We start from the raw sequence: 20,309 nt of genomic DNA, 5'->3' as shown, positions 1-20,309 counted from the left end.
CCACACTGGCTTGTCATGTTTTCTTTGCTTTCAAGGCTTCTATCCTTGCAAGATTCTGTTTCGACCCACCTCCGGGATTCGCTATAGCTTAGCTTAGCACTCGCCTGCTTGGCCATAACTGCCTATTTATGAGCCTGTCTCCCCCAAACAGGAGAACCTTGAGGGTCCAGCACAGACCCTCACTGATGTGGCCAACCTTGCTGGACTTGCCAGCGTTGGCAATGAAAACCCCGCACCGCAGGAAACCCTGCAGTCAGGAGCAAAGCTAGGGGACCAAACTGTGCCAACCGCTGAGGCCAGGCCTCCTCCCAGCGGAGAGACTGCAGACATCATGGGAGGCCTGTGCCAGGTTGGGATGAGGAAGGAAGAGAGGAGCTATGATTCCTTACCCGGGAGAAGAGGAGGCTGAAGGAAAGGCAATGGGAGAGTGGACAGGGGTTGTGTTCTTAACCAGGCCCCACCTAAGTTCAAGTTAAATTTCTCAAAAGGGGACACTCCACACCTGGTCTACAGTAGGTGCCCTCACATCAGAATGTCGGTGATACTGACCGGATTGGTTAACTTCTTTCCTAAATCTGAGTTCTTTCCAGGAGGAGCCGCCCGTCCGTGGCCTCTCCTGGGGGCCACGGAGCTCCCCCTGCTTCATGTTCCCTTGTACCCCAGGGTGCTGCTCAGTTCCCACCCTCTGTGCTCCCGGCTGCCGCCGCACAGACCTTCTTCCCAGACTGGCGGCACAAGCCAGCTCCCTTGTGTAACAGAGAAGAAGGGGCTTAGAGGCAGGAAACGGGGCCCCGGAGCGAGGAGCCCTGTTCTCCGTTTAGAACATAAGACCACCAAGCACTGAACGTTCCAGAGGGGTGAGTGCTGGAGCTGACCAGCAACCCAGGTCCTAGAGGCGAGGTCATGCAGAGGGCATCTGGTGCAGGTCCCAGCCTGACCCTGGACAGGAAGTCCTCCAGACTCAGACCCCTCGGTCCTTCTTGACACATCCACCATCAGTAGCTCCTCACCCCATCACTAGCTTCTAGGGGAAAAGCTAGGGTCTGAATACAGCGACCTCCCCCTCCGCATTGGCTTCCTTCAAAAGGCTGCTTCTCAAAGCCCCAGTCTCCAAAAAGCATGGCCTGCTGGGGGCACTGTCCGTTCCTGAGGTGCTTCTGCAACGGGCTGAAGCTGGAAATCCATGCCTAGAACCCAGTCTCCACCAGGCGGAGAGTGCCCTGTCCCTGGGCCCTCTCCAGGGATGGCTGTAATTCCTAGAGACCACCTACAGGGCCCGACTCTGAAGGAGGGCAGCTCGAGGGCACAAAGGCTGCACAGGCTTTTCCAGAAAGGGCAGGCAGGCTGCCTCCGGGTGGCAGGGAACCTGGCCAGGCAGACGTTGGCCCTGCAGACGTCCGCCCAGGACATCCCACGTAAGCACAGCCTCGAGAATTATTTAATACCACGATGTGTCGCTCACCTCTCATGCTCCCATTCGCAGCCTGTCGGCCCCCCACGTGTGGTGGTATCTCTCAGTGCCAAGTTCAGCCATTTTCCCCTGGGCCTCTCTGCCAAGCGAGCCGTCTAAGCCATTCTAGGGCACTCCAGCCGGCAAGGGCAAGGAGTTAATGTCCCCGCCCCCAGAACCACCCCTCCACCAAGAGGGCTGGAGTCTGCAGACCACTCCCACCCACTGAGGCTCATTCTTTGGGCTCCTGAGAGGGTCTCAGGTGGGACCGAGTCCCAGCTGCACACAGAGGTGATCTGCTCAGTAACGCTCCCTGGAACTGGGAGAGCGTCCTTCCCTGTGTCACTCCCCTCAGTCCCCTGGGCCTCAGCCCAAGGATCATTTCCCAAATGTCTGTCCCTGCGCACCAGCCCCTACCCACCAGGGGCACAACCCAGGGTAAGACACAATTGACTTCCTCAGACACCAATGGATCGCCTTATGCCAAACTCGGGTTTACTAGTGACATCTCACACCTGCGCTCACTTAACAGTTTCCAAAGTCTCGTTCCTGTGACCACAGCTGTGTAAGTAATGACCTCCAGAACTTACTGGTGTGCAATGGCTCCTCCTCGTGCTCAGAGGTGCAGTGGCCAGTGACTTTGGGAGGCTGCTGTTGGGGATGCTGGTCCGTCTCTGCTGTCTGGGGCCTCCCCTGGAACGAAGAAGCCGGGCTCACTCACATTTCCCGGGGGTGGAGCCGGTCCTCGGCAGGAAGTTCCATTCCTCTCCACGCATGACTTCTCATGCAACTGGGCTATGCCTCCTTTTATGACCTGATCACTAGCGTCAGGCAATGTCACCTCCACACCTCATAGCAGCCACGAGGCCCGCCCAGGGTCAAGGCACACCAGGCCTATTTGGGAAAATATGACCTGCCACAGGCCCCTTGCCCCTGGTCTCATGAGATAGTTACAAAAGAAAATACTCTTGTTTTCAGGTTTCCCGTGTTTAGCTTGATTGCCCAGCACGTGGCAGGTGTGCAGACCATTGCTTTTGTCTTGTGGAGAGAGACAGGTTTCAGGGTCAGACTGACTTGGGTATGAGTCCCGATGTCATCGCTTACTGCCTCTATAGTCCCAGGTGAGTTATTTAGCTTCCCAGAGCCTCAGTTTCCAAAACTCCCACTTCACGAGACTGGTGCTAGCACCGGATGTGCGGAGTCATAATGCCCCGAGCAGATTCCCAGCCCCTGCCGGGTGCCCACTTCCTCTTTGTCTCTTCCCCTCCCATCCCACTCGGGACTGAATGCTTCTCAGACTTCCCAGCAGGTTCGCAGACCGACATGAGAAGAAATCGTCAGTTAGGCATCCAGGGTCTGGGCAACGGGCTGGGTGGGAGAAATCAGGGTGTCTAGCTTCAGCCCATTCTCGTCCCCTCCCCAGATACTTGCTGCACAGCCCAGAACTTTGAACAGTAACCCAGCTCCCCTGATGGCATCTCCTTCCCGCAGTTTAGGCTCTTTGGTGTCTCAGATGCCCTGGAGATTCTCCCATAGTCCCAAGGGCCGTGGGGAAACACCTGCCCACCTCCCCCAAGAGTACTGCCTGGACCGCTGTCTTGCTGCCCGAGGCCTAATATCAGGTGTGCCTGGGTGTGCCCGCTGTGGCGCAGCTCCCCACCACACCCGATGGTTTGGGTGCCTGCCGACCATTCACTTCCCCTGGGGTTGGGCCCTACCTCACACTCTAGAAGTTAGGTGACTTCCATTCCAGAAGATGCCTTACTCGCAATGTCCCCTGTTCCCTCTGCCTGGAAGGCTCTTCCAACTAAACTGCCTACTCTGTCACTTCCCTCTTGCCCGCATCACCTACAATACCTTGTCCTGGCTTAGATAACATCTCATCAAGGAAGCTTTCCCAGACCCCTCCCTGCCAAGAAGGTGCCCGCATCAGCACCGATTCTGCTGCCCCATGACTGTGTTTTCATTTGTCATTCTTGCCACCAGCCCTGTTCTCAACTGTCTCACCACCACCTACTGCGATGAATGCACAGCACCTTCTGCGCTTGATAGGTGAATGAGAGAATGCATTGGTTCTCCCACACATGGGGTACCCCTCGCCTCGGTGACCCCCCTCACCCTTCACTCGGGGATGTAGGTCTGAATTCTGGGCCCCCTCCTGGGCCAGCACCACAATGCCCACCCCCTGACCAAGGTCTCCAACAGAGCCCACTGGGCATCACCTCCTCCTGGACCAACCATGCCTGAGCCTTTCCAAGGCCCCGTCATGTGGGCAACATACAAAAATAGTCAGTGGTTCCCCTGGCAACCACCACGGCAGATGGTAACCGGCACGGACAGTCTTGGAAAGCCTGGAGGCCGGGAGGAAAAGGAAGCCTGTTCCGACTGGTAGCTCTCCTGTCTGGGCCGGGCAGGGGGCCATCCAAGCTGCCTCTCCTCCCCTCTTGGCTTCCTGGGGACCACCTGCTCTGAAGCCCAAAGGGAAAAAATGGGCTAGGGGAGTTGCCCAATTGCCCATATCATATGCATCCCTGGCAGTCCCTGTGTTGTGCCTCTGTCCCCTGCCGGTGGGGTCAGTGAGTCCTCCTCTGGCTGCCCTGCCTTATCCAGATGAGGTCACCAGCAGGAAACTCAGTCTTGCTGCCAGAGGCCTCATTTCAGGTGTGGCCATTGTGCCAAGCTGTCCCAGGCCTCACCTGGAGCGTCTGGGTCTCTGCCCAAGTCTTGGGCTCCCTGGCTCTGGGCCCCTCCCCCCCAAGCCAGGCCCACAACCTGTTCTTGCCAGCCCCCCCCATGGCTCAATCTCAGCCCTGCCTGAGCCCTGCTCCTGTCACCACCTAGCTCCCCTCCAGGATGAGTGCAGGGCTTGGGGTTGTGTGGGCTGAGGTCCCGGAGGTCCTGGGGTATGGGATTCAGGGGACAGGAGCTGCCGAGGGTGCCAGGAGAGAACAGAAGAGTATGGCTGAAGGGTGAGGCCAGAGGGAGCTGCAGACCCTCTGCAGGCCGCTGGGCTCTAGCAGAAGCCCCCAGAGGGAGAACCAGCAGCTGAGAGGGGAAAGGGGGAGGCAGGACTCGGAATGAGCTGCGGAGGTGTCCGCAAAGGGAAGCCCAAGGTTTGCAGGGGGCAGGTGGGGGGTGTGGCCCTACTGGGCGCTGGCCTGGCCTGCCATGCTCTCTTTCCTGTCTGTGCGAGAGCCAGCCTTTGCCTCCTCCACTCACCCCCCTCGTCCCGGGACAGTGACCTTGCCGCATCCTCCTGGCTGTGTCACCCCCACTCGGCGCAGCCCACCCCTGAATTCGCCCCTCGCGGCTGCCCCTGCCTCCTCCGCCCACTCACCCCGCTACTTCATGGGGCTGCCTCTTGCCTGAGTCTCCTGCCCTGTCAGTGGCATGGCAAGTATGGCACTTGATGGCATCACCCCAAGGGAGGCGGTGGGGTCTGGGTCCACCTGTGGGAGCTCACAGCTGATGGTGGCAGCCACAACCACCCCAGAGACGGGAGAGGCTAATAATGGCCTTGGGACCGGCGACGCCCACATGGAGGGCAGCCGAGCCATGGCTGGGGGCTGCTGCGGCTCATGTCTCCACATTCCTGGTGCCGCTGCTCAGGGCTCCCAGGTAAGGGTTTGACCTCCCCACTGAGCGGCTTCTTGCCAGCTAGATCCCAGAAACACATCTGTTCCCTTCCTGCCTGAGCCCACTCAGCCTCTCTTTCCCATTTAGTCATGACCTTCCCCTTAACCGTCAGCCATAATCCTCTCTCTGGTCCGCACCACCGCATCCTGTCTCACCATCCCCTTAAAGCTCAGGCAGTCTCTTTTCCACAGCATATTAATTTCACCAGATTTCACATATCCATTCACCCACCAAGCGTCTGTGGACTTCGTGCCCACTATGTGCCCCGCACTAGGCGAGGTCTTGGGGCCGGGGTACGGTACGAAGCCAGGAAAATAAATGCAAGGACTGTCCTTGCTCTTAAGGGTCTCCAAGGAGAGCCGTGGACTGAGCTGCAAAGAGGTTTCCCTAGCCCCAGGAGCTGCTGACCTGCGGGGACCCCAGCCACAGGGTCCTGGGCGTGACAAGGTGGGTGCATGAGGCTGCGGAGGGACATTGGAATTTTCATGGAAACTTTGACCCACAGTGACCACTTGCATGGGACGACAGTGCCTCCTGGTGGTTGATTCACAGAACACAACAGCAGCTGTTCTGTAAAGCCCAAAGGATTAAGCTCTCAAGAACTTCTATTTTTGGTTCCCAATATTTCCATAATGAAATGCTAACAGAAGCAGCCAGAGGGCTTCTCAAAGGGCCCGAGAGCTGCACGGCTGAACTCCCGTGATCTCCAGCTGTCTGCTCTCCAGGGGTCAGACCAGCACCTTGCTCTCAGGGTGCAGGTGTCTTTTCCATGGGGTTTGACCAAAGGGGCCCAGGGCAGTGGCCGTCTGTTCTCTGTGACGAGTCTGGCCTCAGAGGGAATGCCGTGTGCACACTCAGCATGACGTGTTGGAAAGAACACTGGGTCCGGGGTCAGGAGGCTTGGGTGCTCGCCCCACGTCAGCCGCTAACTCACAGCGAGAAAATAATCACTGTGAGAGCTGTGTTGATTTGGTGTTTACTGAACCAGCCATTCCAAGAGGAGCTTTAGGCACGCTGGTCCTCACAACACACCTCTGAGGTTGGGGCTATGATTTCCATGTCAGAGGGGAAGAAATCAAGACACGGAGAGGTTAAGTAAGCTCACAGTGCGTGGCAGTCAGGGCTCGGGCTCACGGTTCTGGAGACCAGCTATGCTCCACTGAATTATGGACCTAAAAGAATCAGAAACCAGAGGCAGGATCCACAGAGTGTTGTTTTCAGATGTTCCCCGGGGGGGGGGTGGCGGTGAGGTGGAGACACCTTCAGAATCGATGGGGCCCCCCCAGCTCTAGGCTTCACTGCGCCCAGGGCCATCGGAGGTTCAGGAGGTGAAGTTATGAGGAGGAAGGGTCAGGCCCCAATCCCCACGGGTGTACAGCAGAGCACAGGCACAGCCGAAACCACACCGAGGGCAGAGAGATGCTCCCGCCTGCCAGACCATCCAGCTGGAAGTGGAGAGCAACTGCCTTCTACAACATTCTTCTCCGTACTGTGCCACATATCCCACAAATTCATAGACCCACCATTTTCCACAACTCACGTAGAACCACTTTTTTAGAGGGGGCGGCACGCCAGCGGTGGGGAGAGGGGCTGAGGGCGAGCAAGAGGGAATCCCAAGCAGACGGCGGGCTGAGTGTGGAGCCTGACACGGGGCTCAATCTCACCACCCTGAGATCACGACCTGAGCCGAAGTCGGGTGTTTAACCCGCTGAGCCACCCAGGCGCCGCCCCCCCCTTTTAGAACATTTTATATATTTTTTTTTTAATTTTTTATTTATTTTCAGCGTAACAGTATTCATTGTTTTTTCACCACACCCAGTGCTCCATGCAATCTGTGCCCTCCCTAATACCCACCACCTGGTTCCCCCACCCTCCCACCCCGCCCCTTCAAAACCCTCAGGTTGTTTTTCAGAGTCCATAGTCTCTCATGGTTCACCTCCCCTTCCAATTTCCCTCAACTCCCTTCTCCTCTCCATCTACCCTTGTCCTCTATATTATTTGTCATGCTCCACCAATAAGTGAAACCATATGATACTTGACTTTCTCTGCTTGACTTATTTCACTCAGAACATTTTATATTTTTAACTTGGTACATTTGGCAAACTCTTATTGAGACCTACTGTGTGCCTGGCACTGGGTTAGGTCCTGAGTTCGAGGTGGTGAAGGAAGCCAGCATGGCCCTGCCCTTGGGAGTCTGCTGTCCAGAGGAGACAGGCAATAAACACACGATTCTAAAAAGTAGAATCACACGCCGTGACACGTCCTGACAGGAATGACAACATGGGGGGATGGGGAGCAGCAGGGTGTCAGGGGCCCTAATTAGACAGCACGGGCTGGGAGAATCTGTCCGAAGAGGTGACATTTAATGGAGACCAGAACTGCATTTTTAGCTTGTACCTTCCGTTGGTAAAGGAGTTCCCTGTGTTCACCACGTGCCGAGCGATACGGCGCAGGCCTGCTTCTCTCCGAGCTCCTGGGATCCTCCCGCTGGAGAGGGGAGCAGGCATTGTAACCTTGCCTCTGCCGGATCGCCGGATGTCCCTCCAGGGATGGAGAATTTTGAGCTTCCTTTTGAGAGAAGATCTCAAAGCAGGGGCTGTTTTGGGGGTGGGGAGGTAATGGGGCCCAGGGCCCGGCAGTTCAGAAATCAGAGAGGTCCCGGGCAGTCGGAGCCTTGAACTCGGCTGTGACACGAAGAGCGGAAGTCAGCTCTGACAAGCACGGGGCAGGACTCACAGTCCAGTCTGCAGGGAGGGAGCTTGGGGTCTGGGCCCGCCACCCCCCACCCCCACCACACACATACACACACACACAAACACACACACTGACACACACACACACACACGAGAGCACACTCCAGCTCAAGCTCGCGGCTGTGCTGATCTTCTCATCCCCCTTCCGTGGTGCTGGAGCTGACACTGGGCGGACCACATGTGGCTTTGCCAGCAGCCGCCTGTTAGCAATCCGAATCTCAGAGCAAATCTCAGAGCAAATCCCTCCGTGAGAATTTCAAGAGCACATTTAGGGCTATCTTAAGAAATATGAGTACTTTGGCTTTCATTATTACATCAGATAAAAAAAAAACCAATTCAAAGAACAGTTTTCATTTCCTGCTACGATGAACAATAAAACCAAGTAGAAAAATAAGAGTGTATTAAAAAAAAAAGATACTCAAGTACTTTTCAAAGAACTTATACCCATTTTCTTCACTACATGCATACTCCTACAAATTACTCCGTAATCTACTATGAGAAGTGGTTCTTCACCTATGTAAGGAACTTCAGTAAATTTTTGTTGAATGAGTGAACAATCTATGGAAATGGGTCTACGACTTCAATTTGTGCTTTTTCTTTAAATTTTTTTTCAAGTAAGAGCAATAGTAAACATACTGAAGTTCCTGTTTGTCCAGATCCTAAGCCTACAGAACGGTGATTGTTACAAACACTACCCGTCATAGCTAATAATCAAATTAATGTGCATTTATCGACCTAGTAAAAAAAACTCTATCATGTGGCAGAACTAACTCTAATCTGATAATTGATTGGACTTCAGTCACCTGTGACATGGTCAAGAGAAGGAAACTGGGACTGCTAGGTTTGTAATGATCTCACTTACCGATGAACCATCTTTGAGCCCTCGCTCCCACCTACCCTCCACCCCCCACATTGAAACACTGCTAAAAATAGCAGCTGCAGCATATCTCCCCCCTCCTGTTAATTTGGCTCTGGAAATGTATTTAGGCTCCAAGTTCAGATGAGGGAACTTCCAAGCAGGAAAGAGTTCACTAGGGCGAGCCCGCAAATAGAGGGCGCTGGAAAGCTGGGGGGCACCTGCCGCTCCCTGGCTCCCTGTTTACCTCTGGTTCCTCTGGAGGCCCGGGAAGTATTTCTTCACCCCAGCAGCACCCCAGAGACGTCAACACCGGCGGGCACGCGTCCCCACTCTGACGCCTCCGTCTCAACCCGGGCAGGGAGCTTCCCTGTTCCCCCTCGTGGCCTCTCCCTGGGACGGCAGGGCTTCCCACAGTTGCCACCTCCATGACGCATTTTTGGCCTTCTCTGCCATTAGTGTCAGGTGACCCGAGCCATTTTCTGGCCTCTGGGGGCCTTTTGTGCCAGAGCGGACTCAGGGAAGAAGAGCAGACCCAGTTCTGTGAACCCTGCAGGTGATCAGTAGCTGGTGTCCCCTGGGAACAAAGGGAGACCTCAGCTCCCCGCTTGGGCGGGCTTCTGCCTCTCCGGGAGAAGGGACAATGAGGAGAAAGGGGACAAGTGCCATCTCAAGTCCAGGTGTGTCTGGCCCACCTCACCCCACCCCTGCCTCCTTGCTGAGCTGCCCCTTACCCCAGCCTGGCCCGGCCACACAGCGCACCCGGGAGATGAGACCATGGGCTCCTCTATGGCTCGCAGTGTCCCTGGGAGGGTTTGGGGAAGGGGTGGTCGTTCTGGATGTCTCTCTGTGAGTGCGGTCTGGCCGTGCCTCAAGCCCAGGCCAGAGCAGGGGTCTCTGGAAGACCCACGGCACAACTAAGGCACAGCCCCGCGGCCACCCGCCCCAGCAGCAGCCCCACAGGGCTGGCCGGCCAGCAACCATGCCCTGGAAAGGAGAACCATGCAGTTCCTGTGTGGGAAAAGTCCAACGGATCGTAGACACTGAGCTAGCTGAGGACACCCAGATGAGAGCTCTCGAGCGAGGTGGCCAATGTGAGCAGAGCTTGGTGGGGAGGGCAGGAAGCTGGGCAGAGGTGGGAGATAGATGGCGGGAGACTTTATTCATTTGTTTGACAGACAGAGTGCACAATCAGGGGGAGGGGCAGAGGAGAGGGAGAAGCAGACTCCCCACTGAGCAAGAGGCCCGATGCAGGACTGATCCCAGGACCCCGAGATCATGACCTGAGCCCAAGGCAGACCTTAACCGACTGAGCCAGGCACCCCTCTTAAAAATCTTTCATAGCTACCAGCTCTGTTGATTCTCAAACATCTGGGACCCCCATCTCCCTCGCAACACAAGTCTGGAATAAACCAAAAATGGTCACATGAACAGGAACTAACTAACAGTCTCTCTTGGGCTTTGCGTCTCCCTCAGCTCCTGTGTAGGGCCTCTGAGCTCAGGAGCTGGTCCTTCCCTTCCAGCTCCAACTTTCTGAGGTGACATTTGCAACAACTGCCCTCAGTGTCCCCAAAGCTCAGCAAGGTGCTACCTCCGGGGGTGGGAGGAGCGTTGGGGTGGATGGGGTACTGCCCATGTGGGTACTGGTTCCCACAGGCTGAGCCAGGCAGCCATGGTGCACGGCACCCTTCCTTGAGGGGAGACATCCTGCCTCTGCCTGGGGCCATATGTCAGGTTTGATGCTGGTGGCCTTGGACTCCCTGGGTCTCACCAAGGTTCTTAGGCAATCAGCCTTCCCTGTTGTCCCCTCAGGTGCAAGTCCTTAGGGGCCAGGCTAGAAGATGACCTGAGTGACCACCACCAAGTGGTTCCCCGAGTTTTCCTTCCTCCTTTCCCTCCCCAGGAATATACTCGTCACTCTTGGCTAAGACCATCTGCCTTTTCTCTCGGGATGAATGCTTTCTCTAAAGACACCTGTGGACTCCTGGAGTCCTAACTCACAAGACATGTCTGAATCTCAGAGCAAATCCCTCCATACGTGAGTGTTATTATCTTCATGTTATGGGTGGGGAAACTGGGTCCCTGAACATCAGAGGATTTGCCTGAGGTCACACAGGTCTTCAGAGCCCTAATACCTGGTCAGTCCCTTGTTCTCCTCCCCATGTCGTGCTACACATCACCTCCCAGCTGGACAGAGGCTGTTTCAAGATGGCCGCCCCGACTGTCCAAACCCAGTGGGTCTAACATGGTGCCTTGAGGTATCACAGCAGTGACTCCCCCCGAGACCCTGCGGCAGAGTCACCTCCAGTGCTTCCAAAACACGGATGCCAGGAAATCCTGACACGCTAGGTCCGGGGGAGCCCAGGCAGAGCAACCCTATGGCTGATTCTCCTCATTCAAGGTCATTATAGTCTATCAAGTCTCTGGCAACAGTGAACGAGCCAATTCCGAACCTTTTCCCTTGGGGGAAATACAGGGTTAGGTTCCTGGGAGCCTCTGGACACAAACTTTTCATCAACGGAACCATCAATAACCTTGTTTTATGTGTGTTTCTGTTTAAAGACTATGTGATACAAACGGCGATTCATTAACGCGGAACTCACACCCGCACGAAGCCTGGCGGATACTCCGCTTTTCTCCGCAGCGCCCGTCACAGCCTTCCTGGGCGTGGCAGCCCCCCACGGCACTGCAGGGCTGCCCTCGAGAAATCACCAACAACCCCGCCCCCCCCCCCACACACATACAGTGGTGGCCCTACTTGGACAGTGAAAAGGACACTTCTTTCCGGCGGGGGAGGTGAAATGGGCAGGCAGAGTGTCATCTCGTGACCTCAGCGGGAGTGTCCAGACGGCCAACTCAGATTTTCCCTCTGCACGTCAACCGCGCACGACCACAAAAGAGCCCTGAGCACTGACACATTTTAGCGAGTAGGTAAATTTGCAAATGAAATCCACAAAAAGTGAGCATCCCTTGTGTCTGCAAAGCTCTGTTTGCCCGGTGATGTGCTGTGTCTTAGGCACCTGGCAGGGGAAGTTGGGCGGAGGTGCTAGAAGGTGCAGCGGACAGACTGAGGGGTGAGCGGGCTGCTCCGGAGGGTTGGGAGAGCAGCCGGGGCTGGTGTCCACAGGGGGCCTTGAAGCCTGCGGGGCAGCCCCTGTGGGTTCTAGGCTGTGACTCTGCCCCCCCCCCCACACCCAAATCCCCACAAGCCCTGGACCTCCACTCCCCTCTGCAAGTTGGTGGCTCAGGGTTCAGAATCTGGTTTCTCTATGCAAACCAGGTCTGGAGGGCTTGTCCTCAGCCCGGGTCACAGAGGCCCACCCGACCTAGTGAGACAAAGCAGTGGCACCGTGGGGGCGCGGGCCCAAGCTCTCACCACAGCTCCCCACCCCCACCCACCAGCCTCCTCACGGGGCTCAGGGCCTCCAGCTGGGGCCCCAAAACGCAGTGGAGGGGGAGGGTCCTCACACGCAGTCTCAGGAGGAGGTTGAGGACAGGTGTGCTGGGCAGGCAGTGGGCGAGGTCTGTCTTTTGCCAGGTACGGTGACAGCCAGGGTGAGTGTTTCCAGCACGGAGGGGCCACAGGCATCAGGGATGGGAAAGGGGAGTGGAGAGGAGGTCTGCGAGGAAGCCTCCCTCCACTTGCCGCCCGCTGGGTCCCAGACAGCCTCTCAGGTCATGGGCCTGGGCCTGAGGGGCCCCCCGGCAGCTCTGCAGACATTTCCAAGAGGGGGTGTCCGGCTGGGCCCGTGTTAGAGCTGAAACCGAGGCCTGACGGTGTGCCGCCCTGTTAGCGCTCCCCCCCACAGCGGGCCCTGGGGGAGCTGGGACACCCTCGTCCACCTAGAACGGACACACGACTGAGCACCCCACCCCTGCCTCAGACCCTCTTGTTTGCCCTGTTCCCCGCCACCCCGGGACCAGCTGAAGCAGGGGTGCGGGTGGGCGGGAGGAGCCGCAGGCACAAGTCAGGGGGCGGACCCCCTGAAGACGCGGGCCACCCGTACGCACACAACCCTGCCGTCTCCGAGAACGCGGCTTACCTTCTACTCAGATTTCTTCCGCAAGGCACACCACGGCCTTCTCAGGCTTCAGAACACCCCTGGTCTGACCCGACTCCTCGCTTGCCGCCAGACAGAAAAGGGTGGAGGCCTGACCCAGCCTGTTCCCCAAGCAGGTGAAACAGAGTTCACGGTTAGATCTTGTTCAGGAAGCTCTGAGGCCCGGGCTCTGAGAGGACTTGGATCCTGGTGGCCTTGAGTGGCCTCAAGGGACGGATGGCCGATCCCTGCTCCCAGGCCGATGAGGGCTTTCCCGGCATTGAGGAGGGATGAGGTGTGAGGGTAAGAAGGCTCCAGAGCTGAGCTGGGGAAGGGGAATCTGAGATTCCCAGGCTTTGCACGCCTGGCCTTAGCAACAGTGCCCGCCTTCCCTGAGCCCAGCCCGGGCAGGGAACTCGGCATCCCGCCCGCTCTCTACTCTCATTCGCTGGGCTCCCAGTGCTGTGTGCAGGAGGGGAGGTGGCCCTTCTGGGGGCCCCCTGCCCCAGTTATTGCAGAGGATGACTAGGGTCAAGAACCTGTGGGGAACCGTGACACAGGACAGCAAGCTCCTTGAACCCCTATCGCCAGAAATCTTTTTTTTTTTTTCCTTAAATATTTATTTAAGAGAGAGAGCGAGAAAGAGAGAGAATGCACAAGAGAGAGGCAGAGGGAGAGGGAGAATTTTCAAGCAGACTCGGTGCTGAGCACAGAGCCCAGACATGGGGTTCGATCTCACGACCCTGAGATCATGACCTGAGCTGAAACCAAGAGTCGGACGCTTAACTGGCAGCCACCCAGGCGCCCCACCACTGTCTCTTTTTAAAGGGTTTCATGTTTACAAGCTTTAAACAATTTATTCAGTAAAAAAAAAACAAAAAAAAAAAACTAATTGGTGACTGTCTTGTTTCTTTTCCTCCCTCAATGTTGAGAATTAACTAAATGGGCCCATTCCTGCCCTCTCCTCCTTCCTCCTTCTTTTCTTCCTCATCCAAACATCGTTTTTTAACATTTGCTATAGAAGACTCAGAGCTGTCCCTTGCCCCTTCCTCTCTGTCACCCTCCCACCTCAGCCTGGCATGCACAGGGAGGCCACCCCAAGCGGGCTTTCCAGGATTCTGGCTGGCAGAGAGGGGGTGCTGAATGAGAACACGAAAGGCACCCCCAAGACAGGGAGAGCCAACCAAGAGCACTCCGGGATGGCTTTTAAAAGCAGTGCAATGAAGTGAACCTCGGGAGTTTTTTGCAGGTGGCCCCAGGACCTGGGGAGTGAGGGGCTGTGTGGCCCAGTGGAGGAGGCAGGGCCCAGCCTGACCCTCCTGTCAGTCAAGTAACCTGTGTGTGTGTGGTTTTTTTTTTAAGATTGTATTTATTTATTTGATAGAGGGAGGGAGATCACAAGTAGGCAGAGCAGCAGGCAGAGAGAGGAGGGGAAGCAGGCTCCCCGCTGAGCAGAGAGCCTGATGTGGGGCTCGATCCAGGACCCCGAGATCATGACCTGGGCTAAAGGCAGAGGCTTAACCACTGAGCCACCCAGGTGCCGCGTAACCTGTGTTTTTATCAGGCTGCTGTGTCTGTTTGCATTTGGAAAACAGGTTTCTGTTTCCTCAAAGATTAGCAAACCATCAGCTTATGGAAAGCCCACAGCTCTCCTCTGTTCAAACGACCCTCTCGTCCCCAGTCAGGGGCTGCGGCCCTGTGACCTCAGACTGCAGCCCCAGCCCTCTGCATGCTGTGAGCTAGAGAAGGCAGGCCCAGGGTTTGCTCAGGGCGGCGCGCACAGGAAGTGCTGATGAGAATCAGATCAGGCCGGCGGAGAGAGAGATGGGGCCTGGGTGCTTCTGCTGCCCTTGGACTGGGGTTGGGGGTGCTGGGGTCCCAGATGAAGGAAGAGAGCCCTTGCCGAGGACTCCAAAGACAGGGGTTTCTGTTCTGGCTACCATTCACCATCATGGGGCCCCAGGGACCCAAAGCAGATGACTCAATTTCTTTCTCTGGGCAGTGGAGGTGGCACCCTCCGCCCACACTTGCAGGTTATACCGAGGAGCTCATGTGCTTCGAAAACTGTCAAGTTTTGCAGTTCCCATGCAAGGTACTGCTACAGCTCTGGGCACTGTCCCCTGTGGCGGTCAGGGCCGGGGCTGTCCTGGGGCATTTGGAGCAGTTCCTGGACTGGCGCTTCTGAGCTGAGCTTTATAGAAATCGGAGGGTCACCGGCTCAGTGGTGGGCAGGGGGTCGTTTGGGAGGTCATGGCCACAACCACCATCCTTGGTACCGTGTGGGCTTTCGGAGGTTTTGTTAAAAATGGAGTGGGTGTCCCTAGGCATCCTGAGATGGCTTCAGGGCCTTTAGGGACAACAGAGCTTTTCTGTTAGGCACAACATGAGGCCTTCGGCATCAGCCCCAAGACACAAATTTCCTTTTCCGCCCTTCAAGCAACTGAACAAACCTGTCTGCCTTCAGGCCAGGGGAAGCAGGGCAAGCTGTGGCCTGCCTCGCCCCCCACGTGACAAAGAACCAGGGGTCAGGAGGACGGTGAGTCCCAGGATGCACACGCACCCAGGCCTGCCCTGCCCACATGCACCTTGGGAACATCTTTGTGTTACAGAAGTTGCTCATGCTTGTGGGAAAGAACAATGTGAGCAAGAAATATACAACGAGAAGGAAATTCCTTCCCACTAATGGCCTCTGGCCACTCTTAAGCTGGGCCCAATGATCCCTAACTTGGGAAGACCATGGATATGAACGGATGTGCCCTTCAACCTGTGGGTGTGTCAGCTGACGTGTATCTTCTTGTGACAGCCCCAGCTCTAACCCCAGACCTTCGAGACAATGAGCTCAGGGCTTGGTTTCTGCGAGTGTGGGCTTCGGTGACGGAGATGACCCAAAGCAAACGGTAACCTGAAGCCGGTTCCCTTTGACGTGGGTTTTTCTAAGTTATTTTCTAAGTTATTGTTTGCTTCAGAGTTAGCTTTACAGATGTGCCCAGTGACTGTTACTTGATGGGGCCGCAGGGTCCTCATTTTGGTCTAGGAGGCACAAATATTTTTTTTTCGGGTGAAATGCTGACACTAAATTACTTTACATCTTCAGGTCCTCAAACTCCAGTGTTACCAGGAGCTCCAGTGACACCGTAATTTGTCGAAGTGAGTACGAGGGTATCAGGCAGTGGGGACCAGTGGGGCTTGCGGCAAACCAGAGAGGAAACACCTTGCTTAAAGACACCAACTGTAAGGAACAACAAAAGCAATAGCATCTATATATGATATATCTCCGTGGCTTGTGGCCTGGGAGATTCAGATCCCATATGAACCTGCTAGGCCCTGGCTGACCCCACAGAGAGGTGGTCCACGAGGTAAAGAGTAGCAGTAGATGTGATGAACACTTCTCAGCCCTGGATGCCCCTTGGAATCACCCCCACACCTTCACACCCCCACCCAGATCTCTATCATTCTTAGCCCATGTCTTCTAAAGGGGGATTTTGAGGGACACCTGGGTGTCTCAGTCGGTTAAGCATCTGCCTTCAGCTCAGGTCATGATCCCGGGTTCCGGCTCCCTGTTCAGCAAGGAGTCTGCTTCTCCCTCTCCGGATCTCCCTGCTTGTGCTCGCTCTCACTCTCTCTCTCTCTCAAATAATAAATAAAATCTTTATAAATAAATAAATAAGGATTTGGATACAGAGCCAGGGACCTGCTGGCTGATACTAGACCTGCTGGCCAGCGAGCTCTGTCTTTCTTCCCTCATCGGTCCCCACCTGCACAAAACCCTCCAATTCACCTGGGGACACTGTCCCTTTAGCTCTGGGACATCACCTTTCTCCTCCCTCTCCAACAAGGGAGGCCCTTGTGTGGAATAACCAAGAGGTTCCTACTACTGAGTCAAGACTTAGCCAGTATAAACCATGGGTGGACAGGCCGAGGACTCAGAAAAGAGCGACACTGTTCCAAAAGATAAGGAGAACACAGGTGTCATGAAACAGATCCTGGGCTTTGGAATCAGGCAGACATGGGTGAGCCCCACTTCATCACTTACCAGCTGTGTGACTTTGGGCAACACACTTAACTTCTCTGAGCCTCAGTTTTCCCATTTTAAAAATGGGAACAGAACCTTCTTTGTATTGTTGCCGTGCAGGTAAAATCCGATCGTGTATGGGAAGGGCACTGTCGGGCCAACAACAGGAGCTCTGCACACAGACTCAGGACAGGATGCCGGAGGTGAGACTTCTCCTTAGTGGTGGCATGACCTCGGGCAAGCTGTTTCATGTTTCTGTGCAGAATTTCCTCATCTGCAAAATGGGTTCACTGCTGTTCTCAGGGCTACTAGAAGGATGAAGTGGGATAGCACATGTCAAGGACTTCGACCATGCCTGGACTCCGCCACGAGCATATTATTGATTATTATTATTGATTATTGATTAACTCCATTCTGACATGGTGAGCACTGTCTCCCAGGCCGGCTGGGTCCTGGGCTGTGTTTCTGGGATGTGGAATGGAGAAGTCGGAGCCTGTTTCCTGGTTTGCGGGCGAGGCTGATCATATTCTCCCCACATCTGTCTGCCTTGTTCCTTTCTCTGACTCCCCTAACCTGGAGAGTCCATCATTTCCACCTTCTGTCCTATTGCCTGTGACCTTCCTAGACACCTGCCGACAAACACACCCTGGGGCCCTGGTGTGCCTGGGAGGCACTTGGGGCTGCCCTCTGGCTGAGAAGCCCCATTAGTCCCCACAGAAGACTAGCACTGAGCCACACTCCCTCCGCTGGCCAGCACACAGGCCAGGCGGGCTGGGATGAATCACTTCCCACGCTGTGCTGTCATCCAGGCTCCACACAGAGGCCCTGTGTGCAGCTTCTGTGTATAGTGTTTCTTTCCATTCCGTGATTCAGAAAATGCCACTCACTCAGCCATGTGATCCCCTAATCTTCTGCCAAGGAACTGAGTGCAGAGGGTTGCTGGAAAACCCTTGAAGGGCAGGGGAGGGCAGCTGTGTTTGCAGGAAAGTGGTCTGAGCCAAGAAAACTGCAAGTTGGAACTCCTGAAACCATCATTGGGAGAAAAGTACTGGGGGCTCAGGTGGCATGAGAAAGAGACCGGCCCATGAGATCATCCGTTGGTGTGCACAGGTCCCCAGCGTGGCTGTGTACAGATCACATTAGTTGGTGTGCACAGGTCCCCAGTATGTGTGTACAGATCTCCATCCGCCCCAGCCCCAGAAAAATAATGTGATTCTTTTGTCTGACCGCAAATGTAAAACTTGATTAGGCAGAAATTCTGATCAATACAGAAAACTATAAAAAGGAAAGGACCTATCACCAGTATGCTATGACCAGATGCTGTTTTTATCCATTGAGACATTGTCCGTATGTCCTCAGGCTCAGAACTGACAGTTTCTGGTCCTTAGAGCTGCTGGACATAGCCCAGCTCTGCTCCTGGCTCCCTCCCCAGTCCTGGGACACTGTGCCTGCAAATGCCACGGGGAGGCTGGCCGGCTGGACCCCAGCATTTGGGGTCTAGGCTCGACCTGGCCATGAGTTTGCCGGGTGCCCTTAGACAAATCACTCTGAGTTCTGTTTCTGTATTCGGTTAAAAAAGGGATAATAATTGGACTGATTTGTTGTGAGGATGACAGGCCTGAGTGTGAGTGAAAACTGCAACCCCCCCAACGTCTTCAAATGGCAGGAAGTGCTGGCCGATGCCCGTCCCCCTGCTGTGGCTTACTCAACCCCCGATGGGGCTGAACCAGCCCCGACTCCACCACTGGGCTGACTCTGCCCACGCTGACCAAAGGCCTTCTCCAGACACCCTCAGGATTGGCTCAGAGCGGGGCGGTCTCGGGCTGGGGTCCCCAGTCACGCCGGCACCACGCCTGAACACCGGCCCGGCACTGAGGTGGGCAGGCACCTAGTTCAGAAACATCCAGAGCCCTGTTTTGTCACCAGGTTTGCCCCAAGACCGCTCTCTTCCCCGGCCTCCCACACAGATGCTCCCTCTCGCCCAGGCCGGGCTCCTCCTCGGCGCCACTCCTGCTCAGATGCACTCCCTGACCTCAGGAACTCTGCGGCTTCCCCAGCGTGTACCATTTTTACGTTGTAAATGAATTTTAGTGAAGTCCCCAGCATGAGAAGAGGCTGTGAACTTAGACTCGGACAGTGACGACAATGTAAGGACATGAGTTCAGCTGCTCCAAACTACCCCGCATATTCGTCTCACCACGTCTCACTACACACGCAAGAACTCGCATGCTGGGGATCGTGCCCTTTCCCATGTTATGGAAGAGTTAAAGGAGGCTCAGGGGACACATGGCTCTAAGTAGCACAGCTCCCCAGACCCCGTTTCCTGTGCCCCGGCCTCCCCGGCTTCCCTCCAGCCAGTCGGTCCCTGTACCCTATCTGTGGGCGCGCGAGCTCGCGGGCTGCCCCCATGTGGACTCCAGAGACGGCAACGCTTCAGTCATAACCTTTTTCTATGAAAACAAGACCTGCCCAGTTCCTATGTCTGGGTGTTAACCTCAGGTCCCCTGAGCTGAGGCCCTGCTCCCGCTGTGTGTCCTGTGGCACCGCCAGGCTCCCCTGAGCCCCGCAGGAGGTGGGCCTGGTTGTCTGCCTCCGTCCGGCCCCTCTCCACCTCCCATTCAAGTTCCTTCTGCCTGCCTCTCTGCCTCTCTGCCTCTCTGCCTCTCTCCAGGCATGTGCCCTGTCGCACGCCTCAGGCCCTGGGCCCGGCCTGCCTGCCAGGAGCCCCCCTCCCGCCCGTCCTAATTTACTCGGAGCAAACAGCGCCTCCTGACAGAGTCCTCGCAGGCTGTACCACACGCTCCCCTTGCTCCACGGCAACAAGGACCGAGGATCCAGCATCCCTCAAAGCCAGCCTCGGATGCAGGAAGGGACGCTGAGAGGCAGGTAGTGGCCGTGAAGAGGCGAGACAGCGGGCAGGACAAGGGGCCCCGTGGGAAGCGACAGGCCCGGTAGTGGGGGAAGGCAGCGGAGTGATGGAGAAACGGACGTTGGGGTTAACCAGGAGGGGCCCTCTGGCCACTCACGGGCTGCCCAGAGTGTTGTAATCATAAATAATATGTTGTAATAATCATAACCACCTTGACAATGGCAGGTGACACATAGCGAGCACTTACTGTATGCTCGGTATGGGGCTAATGTGAACTACCTGTACCCCTTCATTTGATGCTGAAAGTCACCTGCCCACGCAGGTGTCCTTGTCATCCTCCATGTTACCGATGAGGCGGCTGCAGCTTAAGTCGGTTCAACAACTTGCCCAAAGGCATTACTTCATAAGCGGAAGATGTGGGATGAGAAGCTAGGCTGTCCGAGTTGACGTTGCACTCTCCCTAACTTCTGTAAGAGCTGCTTCTAGAAAAAAAACAAGAACAAAGATACAGTCCCCTGTGCCCAGAAGGTGGCTCGGGAGTATCAGGTTTGTTGAGGAAAGAGGAACGTGTTACCGACATGTCAGGGTATATCCGGCTACAGTATGAGGACCCCCTGTGATCCCAGGGTCTGGGAGGCTCGCCAGGGTCTTGCTAATTGTGGGGGCCGGGGGGGGCAGTGGGAGGGGCCTCCT

The sequence above is a fragment of the Martes martes genome, assembly GCF_963455335.1.
Source record: "Martes martes genome assembly, chromosome: 15".
Taxonomy (NCBI): Eukaryota; Metazoa; Chordata; class Mammalia; order Carnivora; family Mustelidae; genus Martes; species Martes martes.
The sequence above is the reverse complement of the archived record's forward strand: the minus strand, read 5'-3'. Positions refer to the sequence as shown.